Genomic DNA, 8,657 nt, shown 5'->3' with positions numbered 1-8,657 from the left:
AACGTAGCACCATTCCATGCCTTGAGAGGTGAGGTGGCAGCTTTAGGAGCTGCTAACACCCTGGCATGGACAGCAGCATTTTTTTGCAGTGGGCACTAGCCACAAATACTTGAAAAGTTTTTTTACAAAGCTTCTCAGTAATGAACATCAAGGCTTGGGGAGGGAAGTGTGCAAAACTGGATGGGAAGATTATGGAAGATGCTGCAATCTAACCGTGGCTTACAGCCTGCTTTATGAGTACATGTTGGCCGCCTTTGAAAACTCCTAGATGCAAACTGAGTGAGAATTTGATTGGAGCAGGGGGTTGGGGGGCATGGTGCTGGAAGTACTCTCTGAGTAGTAGAGACACGAACCCGGGAAATATGGCCATTATCATTAGTGTGACCCCAGCACTGTCCTGGAGCCTGGGAAACATGGGTTATGTTGACTTTTCTAGACCCCCAAAGTGGCTACATAAATCATAGGTGCTTAATAAATATGTGCTGAATGAATAAGTGAATGAATGATCTCATCTATACAAATAGATTTCACTGGTTTATGTAATTCATATAGTGATATGAACATAATCCATGACTTAAATCAAGGGAAGGAACTGGGTCTTTCCCTCTTGGTGTCCCCATTGTGCCTAGTAAAGTGTTTTCTGTACAGATACAATGGCTCCATGCCCAAGACTTAGCACAGAGCAACACCAACCTTGAATGAGACACATTCACCTATTAGCTCTGATGTAAGAATCATTGCCAGAGGCCTAAGGCGTTACCCCAAGTTCCCATCACACCACCTCACCACAGTGACAGCAATTCAGAGTGCTGGCGGGCAGAAGCTTGTGTTCATCAATTGGTAATGAAGAGGAAATTATTTCTCCTCCGAAGCTATGTTTCTGCTGATATCTTGGTGAAATTCCTTCTCTCCCACCTTGTTTATTAGTATGAAATGCTAAAAAGAGACATCATTTATCTACATTTTTTTCTGGATGATCAGTCAACACTTTAGAGGTCAAGCTGTCCTAAGAAAAGTGGTTTTCAGTTAATGGCTAGGAAATGAAGCTTTTCTTGTCCTTTCTGAGCAGTTTTCCTCCTTTTTTTTTTTTTTTTTTTTTTGGTAAACAAATCAACAACCTTGAAGCTATTTAACTCTTTTTTGGCCACAAAGATGTATCCAGAATGGTCTATGACGAAGAATGATATATCCAGAATGGCCCAAGACTAAGAATTATCTCTGCAACTCTGGATCCACTGTGAATGATGAAAGCCAGAACCAACTCCAAGAAGAAAGAGAAGGCATTTGTAACAGGCTCCGGGTCTCTTCTGCCTGCCCAGAGCTGGGCATCAATGACACCTTTTGGCCAGCTGGTCTCCGGGAAGATCTCAGCCTTCAGTCTGATGTTCACAGTGGCACTGACTTTTCTGGTGTTGAATAGATGTTGAAATTCCCATCATGCAGGAAGATTCTGTCAGAATCTAGATGTTGGCCTGACCTCCCCTTCCTGACCCAGCACAGGTAGGGCCCCCTGAAGACAACAAGAGGAATTCCCACCACCACAGTGATGGGCTCCTTGGGGACATGGAGGTCCTTACAGAATTCTAAGCAGGACATGGCTCTCCCACTCCACCATGAAGAGGTTGGAATCCGTTTGGAAATAACTGGGATGTAGAAGGCTGTACTTCCCCAAAATTCAGCCTGACATCTGTGGAAGAGCTTCCTCTGAATGCAAGAGGGCCCCTGCCTGCCAGGCGGGTCTGGGGCTTCAAGGAGAATGGCACCTGCAGGGCTCTAGACTCTGTCAGACCAAACAGTGTCTAAAGGTGTGGTCTAGACAAGAGGTTCTCAAATGGTAGCAGGAGTTAGAATTATCTGGAGGATGTGTTAGAACACAGATGCTGGGCCCCATCGCCACCAGGTTTCTGATTCAGTGACTCTGTGGTGGGGCCTAAGAATTGGCATTTCAAACACAGTCCTGGGCCATGCTGATGCTGCTGATCCAGGACTACACTCGAAGAGCCTCTGGACTAGAAGTGGGGGTTGCTTGCCTCCTGCTCTGTCCGGTGGCATCTGAACAGGCTCGTCAGACTCAGCCCTGGCTTCTGACAGGGCTTGTCCTTCTCCCCTCCACCCTCGGTCCTGACTTCTGGCTTGGTCTTTGATAACACTTTGATGTCCATGGCTCTACATCTCGCTCCTGGCTCTCTGGCTCTGGTCTTGGCTCAGGTCCTGCTTGATCCAGGGATCTCCCTTGACCTCTGTGGCAGGTCCCCTGCCTCTCTGCCCCTCCAAGCCAGGTCAAGGGAATTCCCCACCAGGACAGCTCTCGGCTGTCCCTTCCTGCTTCCTGGAAGCTAAAGATGAGCTGTTTACATGAAAATTAACCCTTTGGAATCTGTCAGTCCCAGTCTTGAAGGATCATACTTTCTAGCTGGTAGATAAAACCAATTCCTAACAAAGAGTCTTTAAAATGTTTACAAAGCTCTACATCAACAAACCAAAATGCCAGATAATACAAGACTGGGCCAGGCATAGTGGCTCATGCCTGTAATCCCAGCACTTTGGGAGGTCATGGCGGGTGGATCACTTGATGTCAGGAGTTCAAGACTAGCCTGGCCAACATAGTGAAAACCCATCTCTACTAATAATACAAAAATTAGCCGGACACAGTGGCATATGCCTGTAATCCCAACTACTCAGGAGGCTGCGGCAGAAGAATCGCTTGAACCCGGGAGGCAAAGTTTGCAGTAAGCCAAGATCACACCACCGCACTCCAGCCTGGGCAACAGAGCAAGACCCCATCTCAAAAAAAAGAAAAAAAAGAAAAAAAAAAGAAAAAGAAAAGAGAAGAAAAACTAAGATAATACAAGACTGAAGATATCTGTGTTAAGTTCACGTGTCACTCTCTTTAATCAATACCTCTGTTCCTGAAATTACTTCCCATGGAATATCTCAATTAATTCCAGACATAATTCACCAATAGTGGATCTGGGGTTGGGAGTGGTTCCTAACACTTAAGCATTCAGTTTGGCTATGTCCCCAAATAGTCAGTGATCTTCCCAAAGGGGCCAAGAAGAAGCAAAGCCCTGGGCTAGGAAGAACACTGTTCCCCTGCGAAGAGAACATTGTAGCCTGCAAAGTTCCCAGGCTAGTCCACTAAGGCCTGTTGATCTCATCTGCCATGGGCCATGGGAGATGCAACACAGTTACTACACCAGTCGCTTTAAAGCACCCAGGAAAACAGCATAGAATAAGAAATGTCTTTTAATTTAACTTGTCTGATGTTGCTTAAGGAAAAAGGGGTTCAATTACTGGCAGGTGAGAAGGTCAGTGCAGACTTGCATGAGCTCCTGAAGGGGCCTCCGGGGCTGCGTGGCTGCGTGGCTGTGGCATTGAGTCTTCGTTCCACCTTATTTCCTCCCAGAACTTATGACTGTAATTTACCTGAATAGAAGCACATCCAGGCGCTGCGCCTGTGTCCAGCTGCTGAGACAGGGAAAGCGGGGCTCTGCAGGTGGCACTGGGGGTGGAGGGGAAAGAGGGAGATTGGCTGGGGGAGATATATTTTTAAGGGAACTGGAGAGGGGTTGGAGGTGAGTTTAGAAAGGGTGTGTGGCCAGGAGGGAGACGGGGGAAGAAGAGAAAGGGTGGGGAAGGCAGCAGGGCAGGAAGAGGTCCTGAGGGGAGAGAGGAAGAGGAGGAGGAGGGGAGGAGAGCCGGGACACCGAGCTTCCCCGGGTGAGAAGGAGTTACATATGAGAAATGGGGTGACAGTGTGTGTCTTCCTGAGGCGCAGGAAGAGGCTCTGGGGAAGAAATGCGTGTTGAGCAATTGATCTTACAGAGTTCAAACATCTCTGGGAATTCAGGGCATTTGTGCCAGGATTCCTGGAGGTGGAAGTGGGGAATCTGATGAGTCCTATTCTCTGCCTTTCAGTAGCTCACAGCTTGTTAAACTCCTTCCCATCCCCTCACCCCAACCCCCTTATCAGTTCCTCTCCCCCCACGTCCTACAAAAAGGTATGACTGTGAAGCGTTAAACCAGCCCAGGACAGTACCTGACAAGATTAAGGTTCCTGTAGCCCAACTCTAACCAAATCCCACCTCTACCCCAACCCTTTGGGAAAGCTGCAGCGGCCCCTCCTACCTGCCCAGCTAAGGCCCCTGCTCAGGTGGCCCACAGCTCTCTAAAGGTAACCTGGCTGGGCTGCTCCCTCTTCAACCCTCTCCCTGCCAGCATCTTCCACCTGAGCCCAGACCAAATGCCTCTGCCTTCCTCTCCCGCCTCGCCCACGCCCCGCACTGGAGCCATCCTCTCCTCTCTTTCAGCCGCGGAGCATTGTGTGTGACTCTAAGGAGGCTGAATGACTGAGTAGCCCCCTCACTCTCCCCCAGGGCCCACCTCTGAGCCACATTCCCACCTTCACGTCACATCCTCTCCCTTGCCCCATACACACATACACACAATCCCACTTCCATGCTGCCCTTAGACCTGGGCAAGGGTCCCTGCTCTGGTCCTCCTGCTATAGAGGGCATCACCATGGCCCTTGTCAATTACATCCCACTCCCCCCTGCCAGTCACAGGGCAAGGAACTTCCACTGGATTTCCAAACCCGTGCTCTTGGAATTCTTTGCCCAGGAGGCCGGAGCCCACTTCTAGCCCTTCCTCTTGGGTGCGGCCTGTGCCTGTGCCAGAGTGTGCACCCAGGCATGGGGCAGCCACAAGACAGCTGTCTGTGGGAGTTCTGCACAGAGCCGAGGGTGCTGCATGTCTTTGTCGCAGCAGAAGGCCCCTTGCTGTGTGGGATGGGGCAGGATATGTTGCGAAGGAGCACACCAGGGTGCAAGGCCTGAGGCAGACACTCTTGTCATAGCGTGTTCCATACAGAACTCTGAGGAGTGGAGAGTTCTGAATGCAAACCTGACCTTCCAGGTCTTTCCAAAGGTGTATTTGTCAAGGTAGGAGGATAGACCATGATTGACTTAACAACAGGTTCATTTGGTTGATGGCTTTAAAATACTTGACTCATAGCATGAAGCCTCCCTTGAGTCTTGCCCTAGGCCCTGCAAATGCTGGGGTGGGCCTGTTCAGCTCCAAACTTGATTGACTTATGCAGGGTTTCTGAAGCTTTCACAGGAGAATAGGGGAGAGGGTGACTTTGCCTATCACAAACCCAAACTTCCTAGAATTTCTTTTTAACTAGCTCTGCTCTTCCCCCGAATTTCCTCTCCTTACTACAGCCAGCCCGTCTCTCCTTTCTCCCTAGAAACCATATCCTTGACTAGCCCCTCCAGCCTTCCTAGATCCACCCTCCCCACTCCCCCAACTTCATGATCTTACAAAACCCCCTCAGCTCCCATCCTCTCCCTGAACAAAAGCCCTGTTCCTAGCTAAACAGCTCTCAATAAAGGAGAAGCCTGTCCTTGGCCAAAATGGCTTGTTCTCCCCTTTTGTCCTACTTTCTGTTATCTCAATCCACGTTCCATCAAGCTATGTCTTTGAGTCATCTCTCTCACTAGGCAGTGAGCTCCTTGAGGGCAAACACTGTATCTGGTTTGGCTTTGTGACTTTTCCAGCACCTTCTACTTTGAGAGCATTCATGCAAGTTTTCATGGGAGAAATCGTGGAGAAGTTGGAATCTGAGTTAGGCCTGAAGGGTAGGTAGAATATGGAAAATGAAGTGAGTAGAGGCAACAGGAGATTCCTCCTTTCCTGCAGGCAGTAGTGAGCAATTGAAGATTCTTGAGGTAGAGCAAGATGCTTTAGAAAGACTGATGTCAGGAAGAGTGAGACGCAGGGAAAAACTGAGAGCAGTGTGGGGGCTACTGCCACAGCACTGAATGTTAAAGGGGGCAGGAATGCAACGGCAGGACAAATAGATGCAGGAGGCAGTACCTTAGGCTCAGTGAAATAACTTACCCGAGGCCACACAATTCAGAAGCAGAACTAGAACTCAGGTTGCCCAGTTTTAAAGCTATACAATTTCCTCCATACTGAGTCACAAAGGAGGTGAGGCTGGAACTGAGTCCTGAAGGCTGCTGAGGAGGAAATTTGCAGCAGGCGTGGGCACTGGGCACTCCACCAGGTTCACTACTAGGTTCACCCAGGTGCACCCTGGAGGCCACCGCTTTCTGCAGGAGATTCTGGCCTTCCCCCTTGAGAGGAAAGTAGAGACCCTGGCTTAGGCAGGAAGGGAGGGTTGAGAAGCAGCCCGTGGGGAAGAGATTCATGTTAGCTCCTTTCCCTGGGAGGAGGCAGGGAGAGGTGATGCTTACACACCCAAGTCCCTGGGTACTAGCTGAGGGATGAGGGGAGCTGCGGTAACTCCAGACACCTGCATGATGCTTCACGGCTTCCGCAGCATCGTCAAGTGTTATTCCTGACCACCCCACTTTCCCACCTCTCTACCCAGTGTATCCGATCCACCTTTCAAGGCACTTCTGGGAAGACTTCAACCCTCAGACTTCCCTGCTCGGCATCCACACAGCCCCGTGCTTTCGATGTCATTGATCACTTGCTCCCCTCTGCAGATTATAGCTGTGTGATGTTGGCCAAGTCACTTAACCCCTTTGTGTCCCAGTTTCACTGTGTAAACAGGAGGTGATGAAAGCATTGACCACGGGTTTTTGACCCCAGCCAGCCATGATGATGATAATGGTGATGATGCCTTGTCCTGCTGGTTGATTGTGGCTCTGTCTCCCCCACCACTCTGCAAATTCCTTGAGGACAAGATAGGAATCACCTCTGGCTTGTCTGTATCTCCTTGGGGACCAGAAACCGGCACACACTACTAGGTCCATTTATTCAATCCGTGAGCACTTCTGGAACACTTGCTATGTGCCAAGCCCTGTGACAGGATCTGGGTTTAGAGGCAAATAAGAAGCTGGGGGGAGGGGGTGGGCAGAGTTAAGGCAGACACAGACCATTATACAAAGAGCGTGGAGAGGGTCACAGGTGCTGGGCTGAGGCTGGGTGAGCATAGCCAGGTGGGAGGGAAGAAGAGGGCGTTCTCAATCAAATCAAAGCTGATTGAGATGAATCCAGTGGTCCCATCTGACCCCTACAGCAATCACATTTAAGGATGAGGAGATGACGACTCAGCTGAGAAAATCCCACTGCTAGTCTGCCATGGGCTGGGGCTGGGACAAGAGCCCCTCACTTCTCAGGGTTGGGGGCTCACAGAGCATGCCTTAGAGATCCCCACTTCCACTGCTTCCCAGCCTTGGCCTCTGCCCAGAGTTGTGCAAATTAAAGGACTTCAGGGCAATATCCATTCATTCCCTGGTCTTTATCCTCTGCTGGCCCCTGTGCTCCAGGGTTATTTTTAGTTCTGGGCAGCCAGGCCTGGTGAGCGATTGGCAGCAGGCAGAGCCCACGTTTCTGAGCCCTCTGTGTTGCTTCTGGCTCAGCATGAGAGGTGGCTGGGCCCTAGGAGGGGGCTCAGGCATACCTGGCACCCAAGCCCACAGCTGCCTCATTGTCCCTGGGGGAGGAGCTGGGCTGCTGCCACTGACCCGAGGCTGGGAGCATTCTTTCCTGTTGATTCATCACAGGGAATGTTTTGGCCCAGCTGGGGTGGGGCAGGGGCACTAGGGGGACATCTTGGACATGGGCGGCCAGGAGTGGATGGCAGGTCCCTGGCAGCAGGGTCATTAAGACCTGGCTGTCACCCAGGATCGAAAAAGTCCATCTCGACATCCTAGCTCTATCACACTCTGCCTGTCCAGGCTTATTCTTATTTGCACATCTGCCTTCTCCACCAGACTGGGAAGGCCCCCTCCCAGCGTCTAGCACTCCGGCACCCTGTCTAGCATGTAGGAGAAAATCAATAAAGGCTTGTGGGATGAATGAACCTTTGGAAGGACATTCAGGCAAGGTGGGGGCAAGAGGGGAGACCAGGTTGGGCAGTTCTGGGCCTAGGGAGGAAACCAGGAGGCTAGAACCCTCTGTCCATTTTACAGATGGGGCCACTGAGGCTCAGGGTAGGACCAGGTCTAGGGTAAAGAAACTGGGGGCTGGGACTGGGGTTCAGGCACCTAAGTGCTCAGATCAGCTGATGGGACTCCTCTCTGTCAGCCATGTCCACATTTCTTCAATTCCACAGTCCCTGCTCCCTGCACTAACACCCTCCTCCCGTGAGTCTGACAAGGGCCAGGACTACATCATTCAGCTCCGTGAAGGGGTTCTCGCATTCACTGTGTATTTGCCGATCACAAACCCAAACTTCCTAGACTTACGTCGCCTGGGGCTCAGTGTTCCCAACTACACAATGGGCAGGAGTTTCACACAGAGGGCGGGGGGCGGTATTCAGTACAGTAAACTTCGGGGGGACTTGCGTGTTCCTGCAGTAGGGCACGGCTGCACCGCGCCACCTCGACCTCTCTGAATTGAGCCCCGGGCCTCCCCGAAAGAGCGCCCACATTGTCCTAAGAAACCGAGCTCGTGGGATTCGGCCCCTGTGACAGCCGGGCGCTCCCGCGCGAAGGGCGCTGTGCCGGGGGCCCTGGCACTCAGCAGGACTCACGGACTGGGACTCTAGGTGAGCGTCACTACCTCGTTCGGCAAAAGAGGCAACTGTGCCTGGGAGAGGGACTCCCGAGGCCGCAGCGGCCCTCCCTGCAAAACAGCCGCAGGTCCCGCGCCGCCCTTTCCCGGGAACTCCGCTCCCCCCACCC

This window comes from Mandrillus leucophaeus, unplaced genomic scaffold (assembly GCF_000951045.1).
Source record: "Mandrillus leucophaeus isolate KB7577 unplaced genomic scaffold, Mleu.le_1.0 Scaffold117, whole genome shotgun sequence".
Lineage (NCBI taxonomy): Eukaryota > Metazoa > Chordata > Mammalia > Primates > Cercopithecidae > Mandrillus > Mandrillus leucophaeus.
Note: the sequence above shows the minus strand (reverse complement) of the source record.